The sequence below is a fragment of the Sinocyclocheilus rhinocerous genome, unplaced genomic scaffold (genome assembly GCF_001515625.1).
Source record: "Sinocyclocheilus rhinocerous isolate Xijiao unplaced genomic scaffold, SAMN03320098_v1.1 scaffold1938, whole genome shotgun sequence".
Taxonomy (NCBI): domain Eukaryota; kingdom Metazoa; phylum Chordata; class Actinopteri; order Cypriniformes; family Cyprinidae; genus Sinocyclocheilus; species Sinocyclocheilus rhinocerous.
Genome location: NW_015629065.1, coordinates 655,124 through 671,285, shown reverse-complemented (window position 1 = coordinate 671,285; position 16,162 = coordinate 655,124).

Here is a 16,162-nt window from a genome sequence, read left to right as displayed (position 1 = left end):
GAGGAGCAGGGAGATAGAAGTGGCAGGGGCAGGTACAAAAGACACACACACATGCACACACAGATAGGATGTCTTGGAGGAATGTGATAGGCAGGTAGTCATGCCTTTTTTCAGACGGGATAAATAATTCTGAACTATTACCTATTAGTGAAGTGGGTGTTTTGTTTTGTTTGTGGAGTAGTTTTTGCAGCATTTTTTAAACAGATGATTGAGAATGAAAATATTATGGCTACATTTTACAATGAGTTTTTACATTAAACTCTTAAAGATAAAGGTTCCAAAAAAGGGGTTTTCACATTTATTTATTAACTTTTCGGTAAACCTATATATATATATATATATATATATATATATATATAAATGTCATGGAACCACTGATACAAATTAAGAACCTTTCATTTTTGTGTTGTAGCATTATATTAACAACTAATTATATAGCATTTATTAAAGGGGTCATTTGATGTTGCTAAAAATAACATTATGTTGTGTATTTGGTGTAATGAAATGTGTTTATGCGGTTTAAGGTTCAAAATACACATTATTTTCCACATACTGTGTCTAAGGGGACTGACTCACCAGCAAACAAGCCCCGCTGTCGGAAAAAGCCAGACAGCAGTGTTAATTAGAGGAGCAGGGAGATAGAAGTGGTAGGGGCAGGTACAAAAGACACACACACATGCACACACAGATAGGATGTCTTGGAGGAATGTGATAGGCAGGTAGTCATGCCTTTTTTCAGACGGGATAAATAATTCTGAACTATTACCTATTAGTGAAGTGGGTGTTTTGTTTTGTTTGTGGAGTAGTTTTTGCAGCATTTTTTAAACAGATGATTGAGAATGAAAATATTATGGCTACATTTTACAATGAGTTTTTACATTAAACTCTTAAAGATAAAGGTTCCAAAAAAGGGGTTTTCACATTTATTTATTAACTTTTCGGTAAACCTATATATATATATATATATCTTACAGTCTGTGAGTCAGAAGCGCCAGACTGTCCTTGCAAAGTTGGAATTGCCCCACTTTATAGAAACAGCCTTTGTAACAGCCGGCATTGTAGTCTACTCTCCCAGGATCAGGAAACAGTCCTCCATAAAATGCGCTGCACACATCTGAATATTTGGGTTGAACTGTTCTGGAACAGTGTTGTAAATACAACTTAACCACAGATTTCTAGTCGTGTCCTCTCTTGGAAGGCCAAACAAATTAATTTCGCTTTCACAACGAAACACAGCGCCTTCACGACATGGCGGTGGCGGCAACAACAATACTACAGCGAGAATAAAAGTCACGCCTTCTTTCTTTGCGTCAACATTTGGGCGGTGTTATGCAAATCTTCCCACATCGTGACGTAGACATGTGGGGGCGTGTTAGAACGAGCCGTTTTAGGTAGGCGTGGTTGACTCTTAACTTTTATAAAGAATATCTCTTTGGATTTGAGACTTTAGTCTTTGCAATTTTACAGATCTTCTTTATGCACCAAGAGCTTGTAACACTCCAAAGAGAAAGGAAAAATTGAAATCGCATCATATGACCCCTTTAATATTTTTAATTTCTACATATATTAATGCATTGTAACATTACAAAATTGTATAAATTAAATAAATATTCCAGGTTCAGTATAAGTTAAGCTAAGTTGACAGCATTTGTGGCACAATGATTATTAGCACAAAAAATGGACTCATCTTCTTTAAAAAAAAAAAAGTTACAGTAAGGCACTTACTATGAGAGTAAAAGGAACCACTTTCTAGTGAATTTTATAAATTATAATTTTATATAAGCACCTACTTACAGTTCTATTGTATATTGTTGGAGCTGGTCAACATGTTCTGCTCAACACATTCTTTCATCACAGTGAATGCATTAACCAATGTCATTGGATTGAACCTTACTGGAAAGTCATTAAGTTATGTAAGGCAGTTTAAAATGGCAGACAGGCATTTTGAGCCATGTGTCTGGGCCGCAGACTAAACTTTCTCTGACCGGTATCACAATGCAGCCGAACACTGATGTGGGCAGACGGCACCAAAGCCCAGCAAAGCCTCTGCTATTTCTGATGCCACAGATTCACTGACAAATGCACCCACAGACTGAATAACAAATCCCCCTCTCACAGCCTGGTCTAGGCAGAGAGAGAGAGGTGTGAGAGAATGAGGGATGGTGTTAAGTGTCTTATTAAAGGAGGATGATTGCAGCGAGCCGGAGCTATGGAGCCAGACCTGCCACATGGCAGTCATCATTAGAATGATCACAAGAACCTCTTGTCGTGGATGGAATCGTATTTTAATCCACAACCCATTATTACCACAGCGAAGGGCAGGTCAGCTCTCAGACACATTTAAGTAGTGACTAAACTCTCCAGAGAGCTTATAATATTCCTCTACCCCACCTCAAACCAACCTCTGGTTACAGACATGTCACTGCTTTGATAGGTCATTGGCTTCCCTGTGTGTGTGTGTGTGTGTCATTAGGTGAGCAGAACGGTTCTCCCTTGGCGTGACACCTCAGCCATCTTGGATCAATGCCTGTGGCGGTTCTTAAATCAATGTAGCTTTAGCATTGCAGGGATTTATCTATAGACTCAACCCCTGAGACCAGAGAGAGAGAGAGCCTTATCTACTGACCTCAGTAATTACCCTGTCCTGCAGCTCTAATTCAAATGTGTTCTGACTGAGATAATTGCCGATTGGAAAGCCCAGTTGAATCTCACAATAATCACCAGCAACCCCCGCAGTTGTGTGTATGTGTGTATACATGTGTCTGTCCAGACGCGTTGAGTTAACACGTGTGTGTAGCACCACTGACACTACTATGCTTCCCAAGTCTTTCTAGTCTAGTTAGTGCCCTACTGTTTTACGTGACAAAAAGAATCCAAAGTGCCGTTTGCATTGTGCGCGCCGCCTGGATGGTAACCCTGCCGTGGTCCCGCAGGGCTGAGGCCGGCTAATCAGAGCGCTGATAATATCGAGACCGAAACAGAGAAAGAGAATAAGGAGGGGGAGGTGAAGGGATGGATATATTTATCTAGTTAATGAGAGGCCAAAAATGGCCGTGCTCCACGGGGAGAGGGCAGGGCTGAGGAGTCATGAGGGGATGATGGTCTGCACGCTGGACAGAGCCACTTCTGCGCCGGCACGGCCCCTGCGCCGCTCATTATATCAGCATCATCCTGGCCACCCGGTACTCACAAACACACACACAAACATACGCATCCGCTGATTAATTCATGAGAACGGGGAAAAATGTAGCTTTAGCATTGCAGGGATTTATCTATAGACTCAACCTGAGACCAGAGAGAGAGAGAGAGCCTTATCTACTGACCTCAGTAATTACCCTGTCCTGCAGCTCTAATTCAAATGTGTTCTGACTGAGATAATTGCCGATTGGAAAGCCCAGTTGAATCTCACAATAATCACCAGCAACCCCCGCAGTTGTGTGTATGTGTGTATACATGTGTCTGTCCAGACGCGTTGAGTTAACACGTGTGTGTAGCACCACTGACACTACTATGCTTCCCAAGTCTTTCTAGTCTAGTTAGTGCCCTACTGTTTTACGTGACAAAAAGAATCCAAAGTGCCGTTTGCATTGTGCGCGCCGCCTGGATGGTAACCCTGCCGTGGTCCCGCAGGGCTGAGGCCGGCTAATCAGAGCGCTGATAATATCGAGACCGAAACAGAGAAAGAGAATAAGGAGGGGGAGGTGAAGGGATGGATATATTTATCTAGTTAATGAGAGGCCAAAAATGGCCGTGCTCCACGGGGAGAGGGCAGGGCTGAGGAGTCATGAGGGGATGATGGTCTGCACGCTGGACAGAGCCACTTCTGCGCCGGCACGGCCCCTGCGCCGCTCATTATATCAGCATCATCCTGGCCACCCGGTACTCACAAACACACACACAAACATACGCATCCGCTGATTAATTCATGAGAACGGGGAAAGAGTGTGCCTGCAGAGACCAGCGGTACACAAACCGTTTCCCTGGCTTCAAAACAGACGCGGACCCCTCCCCCGCTTAATCTATTTGGGCGAAAAAAATATCAGCGATACAGATGTGTTGTGAAACATTAATGGCTACTGCGGCATTTCCCCTACAGTATAAAAGAAGCCCAGCCAATTCCACACGTGTGTGTGTGTGTTCACTTTTATTTTAATGCGGGCCTTTTCATTGTTGTCTAGATGAAGCGACGTAAACACGCCAGGCAGTCTCGCACGCTCGTTGGTGCGATGCCCACGCGTGTGCGCCTTTATCGAGATGCCGCAGACGCGCTCTCTAAAGCCGCCCGAGGGAGGGGCTCTCTGGCACAACCAAACAGGAAATGGGCCTGGATATAGATTGCTCCAATTGAATTAAAAACATTAACTCTAGAACGATGGGGGTTCCTTGGGAAAATGTGGGGAATTAATTTGATTGCAGGAGCATGGAGAACTGGCTCTAATGGAGCATTGGGAGGTAGAGACAGACGGGAAGCAGGAAAGAGACAAAGGAAGAAGTGGCGAGCGAAAGAAAGGCAGACAGACAGGCAAGAGAGGGGAAGCAGGGGGCATGCGGAGTAGCCAGATAGCTTCAAATTAACTGTCATCATGGGCAGCTCCATATATGATTACCCATGAGAGCTTGGAGTGTGGAGCTCATTTCCAGAGAGAGGTCAGATGAGAGCGAGTGTGTGTGTTTGTGTGGTAGGCTGACTCGGCTTATCCCATGCCCCATCATGCACTTCATTCCCCGAGTCTCATTATCCCTGATCTCTGGGCACGGGGGGTCGGATGCACACTCCTAATGATCGCACACAACCAAGCAACCACAACCAATGATTTTTCAATTAAGACAAATCGTTTAATTGCAAACAATTAATCTATTAATTTACTTGAATGGCATGCTCGCTCTCTCTGTCTCATCTTATCTCCTGTCTGGTTTGTTTACACAGGCAGCGCCTCCTCCCTCTAACGTGTGTGTTGTAGCTTAACAGGATGCTCGGGAGCACAGGAAGTCAAGTAATGGCAGCCCGTCTCTGGTTTCACCTCCACATGTTAGTTCTGTTGTCAGCGCTGTGAGGGGATGTGTGAAACAGACCCCAAGGCCAGTGAAAATAGATCAAGCTTGAGTCCCCTGCCTCATTCTCTCGCTCAGTGAGTGAGTGTGTGTGTACTGGGGGCCATCAGTGCCACATGGTTACAGTCCACAAGGCATGGCTAGCCATGCGTAAAGAGAGGGGGGAACTGACAGCTTCCAACAAAAGCAGCATGACAACTGAATGCTATGTTTGCCAGTGATTGTAATGACTTATTATTATAATTGGTCTGCTTATCTTATATAATACACAATTGTGCATGATTGGATTGATTCCAGATTTTTTTTCTTTCACATTCCTCCCCTCACCCTTTTTTTTGTGCCGTGAATTAGGATGGCAGTGTGTAATTGATGTGACAAGCCAGAAACGCTTTCGCCATCCTCTATTTGAAAGCGGCGGGATGTGTTCGGCACTGTTTTGTAATATTATTAGTTCGGAATGCATTTTGCCTCATTATCGTAGAGGTGGAAAATTTAACTATAAATTAATCATTAAATTATTCTACTGACATGAAGCAAGCGATTCTAATTGGCAAGGCTTTAAATGTTATCTGTCTTTCTTTTTTTCCCTCAAGAGCTGATGAATGCCTGCTTGGTTTGACTTTGGTGGGGAGTAAGGCAAGCTTTACAGTTAAAAGAGGCTAAACGGATGACAAGCGTTCGCTTGTATGGTAAGCTCGCATTATGATGCTTAGGCATGAATGAGGATGTGAAGCTGCACCAGATCGACTCACTGCACAGGCACCATGAGATGATAAGATGCTCGGGCCTGGTTTTGCCACAGATGTCTGTGATAAAGAGGGGCTTTTGGATGGGACATCACTGACAGCAATCATCTGACACCTGTTAAAAATTATTTTTATGTGTTTTTCACGCCTGAAAGACACCAGTTAAACACCTAGATTTTATTTAAGTATAAGTGAGTGGGGTAAGCTGTGTCTTTTTTTATTAATGCATTGTCCTCTCTAATCAAGAAGATATTTTTGAATGTCAGCTATCAGATGAAATTAGAATGAAATTACAAGAAAAATGACTATAACATTTTCAATTACATCTTGCCCTATATATATATGTAGCGCCCCCTGCCCTCTCGAGAGTTACGGCTCTCAAGTTCTGTTAGGGTGGAGCACCAGGTTCTTATGGGGGTGTACTCACTTCTGTGAGATACTGTATATATATATATATATACTTTTAAATGATTGTGTGCATGTATGCATGTATGTACATACATGCACACTGTCATTTAAAAGTTCTTATCGGCATCAATAAGATTGATCAAAAGTGACAGTAAAGACTAGGGCTGGGTATCGAGTTCGATACTTTTTAGGCACCGACCGAATTGCCTCGATACCATCGAGTATCGAAAAACGTCTTGTCGTCAATTTTGAACGATACCCAGCCCTAGTAAAGACTTATAAACACATAAATTCTGTCCTTTTGAACAGAGCTTTCTATCAATTGCATAATAATATTTCCAGAAGCATATTAAGCAGCACAACTGTTTTTGACATTGATAGATAATAAGAAATGTTTCTTGAGTAGCAAATCAGCATTAGAATGACTTTTGAAGGATCATGTGACCAGTTATTTTTGGGTAAGAATAAGAAGCACTTCATCCGGTACTTAGTGTCTTTCATTCCAACAAGAAAACATTTCTGGAATCTGCATCTGAAATGGCATTTAGGCTACAGTTTATGTATCACCTACTTGATAATGTCAGATCGCACATTATTACAACAACACTTACCGTATTATCGTAGAAGATATACTGTATATTGCACACCCCAGCCTCGACTTTAGTGGAAAATGAATCATCCGCGGTTGTGCGCGCACTTGTTTGCATGTGAGCAACAGTGTTTTTAACTTGCAGATGCCAGACCACTGATTCGTCAAACCTGTTTTCCTGCAGTCCGTGTTCTCCTGACTTTGTTAGGAGTTCTCCTGACTCCTAACAAATATGCTTCGGGGAAATGTATTGGAATAAAAGTATACATTTTAATTAGGAAATGTAGTGGAGTAAAAGTAAAAGTTGGCTGAAATATAAAAACTCAAGTAAAGTACAGATACTCCCAAAAAATACTTAAGTACTGTAACGAAGTATTATTACTTCGTTACATTACACCACTGCAGTGACACTGAAGACTGGAGTAATGGCTGCTGAATATTCAGCTTTGCCATCACAGTAATAAATTACATTTTAAAATATAATAGACAGAAGTTATTTTAAATTGTAATAATATTAAACTATTTTACTGATCTTACTGCCTTGGTGAACATAAAAGACATTATTATTGTTGTTATTATTACTATTATTGCTTATCTCATCTCTTGTGCATCTAGGCCTTGTTACCCACTGACACAACTTACCCCACACACCCCCACATTTCGGTTACAAAAACATTATCCTTTGAAATGAATAATAGAAATGTACAGTACATACAATTCAGGCACAAGTAGAGCTTAATTTAAAACCTATTTGTGATTTTGTGCTTCATAAGGCATGTCACAGCACAATCCCGCTTAATGCAAATCCACACAATGCAGGACAAAGGATCTGCAATCAACCACTATTATCCAACATCAGTGCACTGTAATGACTCTCAAACAATGGTAGAAACAGTTAGGGGTTCGTTTCAAGTGTACACACACTCACACACATGAGCACTCTCTAATGGACGCCAATTGCAGCAGATCTGGACCGCTCTGCTCATCTAATGGTGGGTATGTGCTTTGATCAGCAGTGTGGCACAAACTGAAAATCCTCCTCAGCGAATGACCAACAACAGACCCATTTAGGATGACATATTGGTCTAGGCTGTCCAAGACTTGGCTCACAGATATGAATTGTGGTGAGTAGATATTTTTATGTGTCTTCCGCTGTTCAGAGTTTGTTTCCTGTATTTATAGGGTATGAGCAGTACCATTCTCAGCGGTGGTTTGTGGATTTGGTGTGCGGTGGCTCTCTGTGTCATTTGAGTGATTTGCAGTGAGATTTGTAGTGATAGCCATCAGATCAGTTCAGCCTCCCCCTGCAGATTATGGGCCGTTATAACTGACGATTATGATGGCAGGTTGCTGTTGGGGAGAGATAAGAGATTACACATGAGGCACAAAACGTGATAAAAGATTCTGTGTGTGTGTGTGTGTGTGTATGAGTGAGTGGGTGGTTGAATGCCCCTGAAGTTTTATTGGATGGTGCCAGTGATTCACGTCTTATTCTCCATCAAACCTGCAGGGTCTGACTAAAGACCAACTACAAGATCAGTCGCAGAACAACCTCTTAGGACTTGTATTCTGTGGTTTTACTACTACATAATATTTCAGCTGCATGTGAGATCTAAGCAGTAGACTCAAAATCAACAGAGATTTTTATGAATTAGAGTCTAGTGACTGTCTTGAGTCAAATCTGAGTCACAGTTTTGAGAACTTCAATTGGAAAATGTTTTTAAACCTGTGAATTGACTTAGCTAGGGTGCTAACTACTCTGAAATGCAAAAAAAGTATTTTTGCTGCAAAAAAAAAAGATTTAAAAGCCTATGAATTAGCAGTTAACTTCATTTATAAAAATATATTAAATATTGTTAGCTGAGAACTGCATTAGGACAGGTTCACACAAAACATTTTTTTTTAAAGTTAAAAACCACAGACGCAGGGCAGTAGAATGGGGATTAAAGGCATAAATACACTTTTTAAAAGTTGAACTTCTTTTAACTTGAGCTCTGTGTTTTTAGAATGCTGTGTCATGCGCAAGATGCTGCAAAAGTTTTGAGACTGTAGCACAATGCTTAAATACATTAGTCTAATTCATGTTTACTTAGGAAAAACAATGGAAAAGCAGTGCAGTGGAATGCAAAAATGTGTTATGTGTGAATGGCCCCTAGAATGTTAAATAGCCAGCTATATTTGATGTGTTATAATTTTATAAAGCAAATGTTACAGTTACATTAATCCACATATAAATTTAAAACTGACTAGTTGCAGTATATAGCAAATGACTCCAAACAAAGTTTTTATCAGTTAAAAAAATAATTTCAAACTTTATTGTAATGTTTTACACAATTGTAAAGGTAAAATGGCAATTAGATCCTACAATATTCTAAGAAATATGATATTCTTGCATATAGTGTCACCCTATTCCTCTTGTATTTTATATTTATGACCTTTTTATTGTTATTTTATTGTACTCTGGCACTGGTTTATTATTTCTTGTTTTTCTTTCCTTTGAATTAATATTTCTCATTGTTCTATTATACTTGTATATGGCAAGTTTATAGCATTAATTCCTCTTGTTGAAAATTGTATCTTTGTCCATGCATTGACAGTCAATGTGGTTCCAGAGATGAAAGAATGTAATGCAGGTTTGGAATGAGATAAGGGTGATTGATAAAAGTGATACTGGTGTGTTCCATCCTATAGTCAGTATAGTCATGTGGCCAGCAAAAAGCTATAGAATGAATTGCATGAGATAATGGGTTAGCTTTGTAGTCAGACATGCTTCATCCATGTTGTATTTTTCGGCCCAGTAGCATAGGTTAAGACTTTAGGTTTGTAAACAATGACCTGGATCCATGTCTGATGATCAGTTGTCCCTTGAGCCCCACACAGGAAGTATCTCTCATACATACAGGTGCATCATTAGAGTAGAAACGATTGCAGAGCAGTGGAGGACAGTGTCACCTTTCCAGCAACCATATTATTTTACCTCAGGCGGAAAGTTGCCCAGCAGACAGACTACCTGCCAGGCCCCCTGGGGAGCCCACTCTCCTTGTCTCCACTCTCTCTTTCTTCCCTGTCTTCTTGCCTAACCTCCTGAGTGAGACTCGCATTAGCTGACATTTCCAGCAGCTCTGAGCCGAGGCTGCTCCCTGCCACAGAAGAGCAGATTTATCACACCCAAATGTGCGCCACCTGTCTGCCTCCCTCCCCCGTGCCACCTCGCCACTGCCACCAGTCACCATTACGGCACGTCGCTCAGCGGGAAGCGGTAAAACCCTCTCCGTCTCTCTTATCATAAACAGCCAATGTGTCATTTTTATTAAGGCTGAGACATGAGACTGTGGCTTACAGATCATACTGCCTTGGCAAATTTCATGCTTGACATATGCGCAAACACTGCAAAGTCAAAATGAAACCTGACATCTCAGAAGGTATCATTTTAAATCTATTACTTGAACAGATTCGAGACTAAAGAGCTTTGCCGCGTGTAATATCATGCCATGAAGGTGGCCGTACATGTAATAAAAAGCAAAGCGCAATATTAAACACTCACGTCTGCCTTGCATTAATAAAAGCAGGTTGGAATAAGTAATTGAATTTGCTTTGACATCCCCAGCACCTCGACAGCGAATCCCTTAGGTGTGAAAACCTTCATACTTTCTTGTGGTTTTCTCCTATTGCACCTGCGTAAACCCCCGGCTCAAGGTTTCTACCGCCATTGATTCATATTTGAGAAATAAGAGAGGGTGACGCCTTCGAAGCAGCTTCCGTTCGAGCGCAGGTTAGGAGCGTGTGCAGAATGTGTGCACACAGGGAGACAGATGGCCTGGCACTCAAACAGAAAGGTCACGGAGGCAACAGTGTCCATGCTGGCTGTGCACATTCATTAGGAGGGCAAGAGAGCTGCGGGAACCTCCCGAACACAAATTAATCAGCTCTGCATGGGATATATGGGGCCTTTAATCCATCACACTCTGCATTCCAATGATATATTAAGGTTATTAATAAAGACAAATTTGGATTGCGTTTCAAACTGTGATATATGCACCCGTGAGTAATGTGCCACAATTGGGAGCTATTTATAAGTTAATGAAAACTGAGATATGTGGGAAAAGATGTAATATTCACATTACTTCAAGAGTAAGTGCTAGCTATGTGAACATGTTCTGAAGCATTGCTAAAGAGTTGTGTTGGGGCTGACAAATGAATAAAATTTCAAATGTACATGATATGCTGATTAATCAAATGAATTGCAATTACTGTCAATAAATGAAAATAAATATGTCAGTATTTATTTATTTATTATATGCATGTGCGTGTATATATAATATTACATATATTTTTGTTATTATACAAGTTTTATTATTAAATATTAAAATTATTATTTTTAGACATTAACTCTAAGCAAGACTAATAAATGTGTTAAAATGATTCTATTTCAAGTTATTTATTGCATTAACTAATGATAATAAAGTGCCTATTGAAAAGTGATATTGATTTAAAAGTCAGTATATTATTTTTTACATTTCAATAATTACAGAACTTTTTAAATTCTTTATTTATAACACATTTTAAAAGATAACTATTTACAGCAAAGCCCAAGGTCTGCTCAGAGTCATATGATAAGGAGATTAAAAAAGAGAAAATAAATAAAAAAAATAAATACATTGATAAAATTACATAAAGAATATAAGTTATATGACAGAAAAGATAAAACTCATGACCCAAACAAAATACAGATGAGTACATGTATAAATTAAGATCTCAAAAGATCCAATAAACTCACAACAAGGTCCGACCAAAATTGTACTGTCCTTCCGGTGGTGCCATGCATTATAGTTATGGTGCACTCAAGGAGAGCAATAAGATAGGACAGATAGGACATCTAATTACAGAACCTTTTTCTAAATTGTTGCAAAGTGACGCTCCTTTAGTAGTCAGTTTATTGTTGTTTTATTTCCATATCTTTAAACATAAGCCTATCACTGGCTTACAGTACAAAATACATTCCATTATGCATTTTGTCAATATGTCAGAGGATTAATTTATAGACAAGTTTTTTATTAAATATTTGGTCTATGAACATGTCACTGGCTGTTGTATCACGTCTTGCTGCTTTTTTGGCTCTTCACACCATAAACTATACATATTCAATTCATATTTTTCAAGATTATGTTTCATTCCGTTGCACTCCGTCCAGCTGTTTTTGAATGAGAAAACACATCCAACTGGCAATTGACAGCCCTAATTTGTATATCATTTGCATATTACACATCACTACACATTATTAATTGTGTGGTTGTATATCATTTCTTTCCATATGAATGTGAAATTTCATTTTAAAAAAAGACCTCAAAACAAAACTAGGTTGTAAGCCTAGAAGAGCAAAAAAAAAGGAGTATCAAGAATTCCTATTAAAAAATAGGAGGGAGGGTAATATCGTATAGCTTATTCTCACTTTTTTCCTCATCTCTTTCTATATCCTTTGTGAGTGTGTCTGCAGGCTGTGGCAGGTGAGAATTGGGGGTGAGGGTTCTAAGAATTCATTATAGACAAATGATTACAAATCTCTCTCCAATGAGCTTTTTTAATCAGAGGTGGCAGCGAAGGGTGTTAATTCATTCTGTGGGAGGTAAGGAAGGAAGAGGAGGAAAAGAGATTGGAAGGGTAGTCTTTGTTCTCATGGGCTCCTCTTCTATAATTTAACCACCGTGTGCAGGAAGAGAGAAATCGCGCTCATCTCTTTCCCGCAGCCCACCACACTTAAGTCCACCGTGTAGAGGAGAGCGTTTATAGGCTGATTATGTTTTTGGATCAGAGGGAGAAACTAATTAGATTTGCTATAGACTTTTCAAGGCCTGATTTGATCTCAGGTTGGAAGATCACCAGAGACTAAAGTGCATTTGTAAATCAGGATTTTGCTGATTTGTTGTGTAAGAAACTCAATCTTGTCACACATCCTGTCGCAAAGCCCTTACACTAAGTCCACGTCTTATTTGTTTTTGCAAATGTAAATGTAAGATTTTAATGACACTCAAGCTGTTTACTTAAGCCGAAAATAAGCCCAAAAGACTCGTTCTCCCCCTTTCCGTCCCCCCGTTCCCTTTATTTCTCGGCGAAATCTGGGCTTTGGAGCTCAGTGCTGGAATGAGCAGCTCCCAGATGCCATCCCTGCTTAATAGTGTCTCTGAGCTCCCCTCACCACCCAGGTTGGCACCCACTACAAAGAGTGAGGTTGGCAGTAGCTGTGAGGAGACTGGAGGAGATTACCACACATGCTGCTTCGACTCAGTCCATACTGCATTCATTGAGGATTAGTCCTCATCACAACCTACAGTCCTGGTTCATGGCCCGCAGCGGCACTCTATAAAAGCCTGCTGCCTACCTGGTGCCATCCGTCTGCCTGGTCCATTTATCTGGCTTTATCTGATACACATGGCCCACTGTTTAAGCCCCAGGGCATAGGCGGAGCGTGTGTAAGGCTGGGGAAGGCTTCCCCTGGCCACTGGGACTTGGGGCAAAAATGCCACTAAATTGGACAAAAATGCCCCTGCACAAACAAATTAAATCTATTATGAATAGACAGTGTCGATTGCGGCATTAAATTAAGATCTGCTCATGTTGCACCGTTTTTATTCGCTGTTTGAATAACCGTGGGAAGGAAACGTTATATAATTATCAATTTCTAACGTTTTTATTAAATTGTAATCACGTTAAATACAAATTCAGTTCCATTAAACATTTTTTTAGCCTACATGACACCCATGTCTGGTTCTTGCCTAAAAAGACGGGTTTATGATGTTTAATACATTTGGCTGCTTTTAGCCTTACCCTGGAGTTGGTTCACCCTCCGCCTAAGCCCCAGGGGTGGAAGACACATTAGCAGATAAAAGACGAAGGGTATTGCTTTCATATACAGCTATGGGAGGAGCTGGCCTGTTTAGTGGAAATAGAATCCGAGTGGACGTATATTATTTTATTTTCTCTCATCTGCTTGGGCGCAAAGCATGACCGGGTTATAAATGAGAGCGACTTTATGGTCAATCTCTTGCATTAAGTTGTTATAACGTGTCCATCTGCAATGCAGGTCACATTGCCATTATGATTCTGTGCTGTTATACACCACAGATTCAATGAAAAGCCATTTAGTTTGAAGGCCAAGAATGCTAACTATAATAGTAACTATATTTGTGTTCACACCGATGCATGATAATGTTCTGTTTATTATAAGCATGCACAGCAGTTGGATGCGCAGCATCTACTGATGGATTCTGATTGGCTGTCAATATTTTTATCGATCATCAGATGGGGAAAAAATCATTTTGAATGTGATTCCAACATTATTGTTCCACTGTGCCATTTATCTTATAGTTGTGGTGTGGACTCTGCTATTCTTTTATAGTTAGAACCTATTTGGTTATCATAGCGCTGTAGTTATTATTCTTGGTTTGAATGGGCCTTAAAGGAATAGTTCACCCAAAATGAAAATTCTGTCATTAATTACTCACCCTCATGTCGTTCCAAACCCATAAGACCTTCGTTCATCTTCGGAACACAAATTAAGATATTTTTTATGAAATCCGAGAGCTTTCTGACCCTGCATAGACAGCAATGCAACTGACATGTTCAAGGCCCAGAAAGGTAGTAAAGGACATCAATAAAATAGTCATGAGATGAACATGAGATGATCTAATGACAGAATTTTCATTTTTGGGTGAACTAGCCCTTTAAAATGATTGTTCACCCAAAATAGAAAATTCTGTTAATTATTTGCTTGTGTATGACTGTATCTTAAAACAAAATAAACTGACATTTCCTTCGACCCTAAAACACTACACAATGCAATGCGTTATTCAAAATTTATTTTATTAATATGAAAAATTCCTTCATATTAACATGATACATTGGGTCATATTTTCACTGATTTTCTTACAGTGTACAGACAAAAACAGCTAAAACATCCCTCAAAATGTCTTCTAACAGAGAAAAAAGGTTTTGACAGTGACATGAGTGTGAGTAAATGATGAAAGAAATGTCCTTTTTTGTGTGAACAATTCATTTATTATCTGGTTGAACTATCCCTTTAATACCACAGAAACAAGTGCGCCCTGATTCATTTTCTCTGTCATTTCGGGCTGAGTGTATTTTAAACCTCCACTCGAGAACAGGGTGCATTCTAGCAAAACTTTCCAGTGCATCATTGTAATGTACCCCTCCTCTCTGTAAATAGCTTGCTTTAGACGGATTATTACGAGTGTTTAATGCCACGTAAATGGAGAGTTTAAAAAAACAGAGAAAAGCGAGCCAGATGAAATGGTCCGGTGCATGAATTGGCAGCCGTCCACGTTGTAAGTGTAAATATAAACAGCATTAAACTAGGGTTGCAAATATTGAGTCCCTTGATACTAATGAGAGTGCTTTGCAGAGAGTGGGCCAGGATTACTGAGAGGCCTTTCACCGGTCCGCTCACTAAATGCCATGTATTGTAACGGGAACCTTGTTTTCATACTGGATGCTTACACAGTTCGCCGCCCCTCCAGCTGCCTTTCATTCTGACAGATGCAAGCAGATTTCTGCTGAAACTGGATCTCTGTGCAGGAGCATCTCAGTGCGTTATTTTTCCTGTCATTTAGGAGCAAGGCCAGCCTCCTGTGGAGAGGGGTCCTGCACTCACACACTCAGGCCTGTTATTTCGGTCTGTTGCGGTCTGTTCTAATGACCCCACCCACTCAATCTCACGCTCGGGAGGGCAGCACGACCGTAAATGTGTTGATGTGAAATCATCATAGCGTGTCAGCATGTGGGCTGTGGTTCTGTCAGAGCACACGGCTTCTAAAAGAACCGGAGTTCACTACACACTAATTAATGGGCTGAATTTTCCAACGATATTGCACAACTTTCCTGGCAATGGCTATATTTGCATCTGCTACTTGGGCTAAGGAGGGTATTTATGGGTAAAAATATTAACCGAGGTGTCATGCAACTGATCTTGATATCCAGTTACCTGAGTGTTAAGAGAAGGTTAGGGAACTTTGAACTCCATTAGTACAAATGCAGTGCATGCTGATTTTCTTAGGTTACCGGGGAGGGCAAATGCATAGAGAACTTTTCTGATTATGAATGATGTTTTCTTAGTTTCAGGTAAGAAATTATTTTTTTTTTAAAAAGTAATGTGACATGTGGCCAAGTATGGTGACCCATACTCGGAATTAGTGCTCTGCATTTATCCCATCCAAAGTGCACACACACAGCAGTGAACACACACACACCGTGAACACACACCCGGAGCAGTGGGCAGCCATTTTTTGCTGCGGCACCCGGGGAGCAGTTGGGGGTTCGGTGCCTTGCTCAAGGGCACCTCAGTCGTGGTATTGAA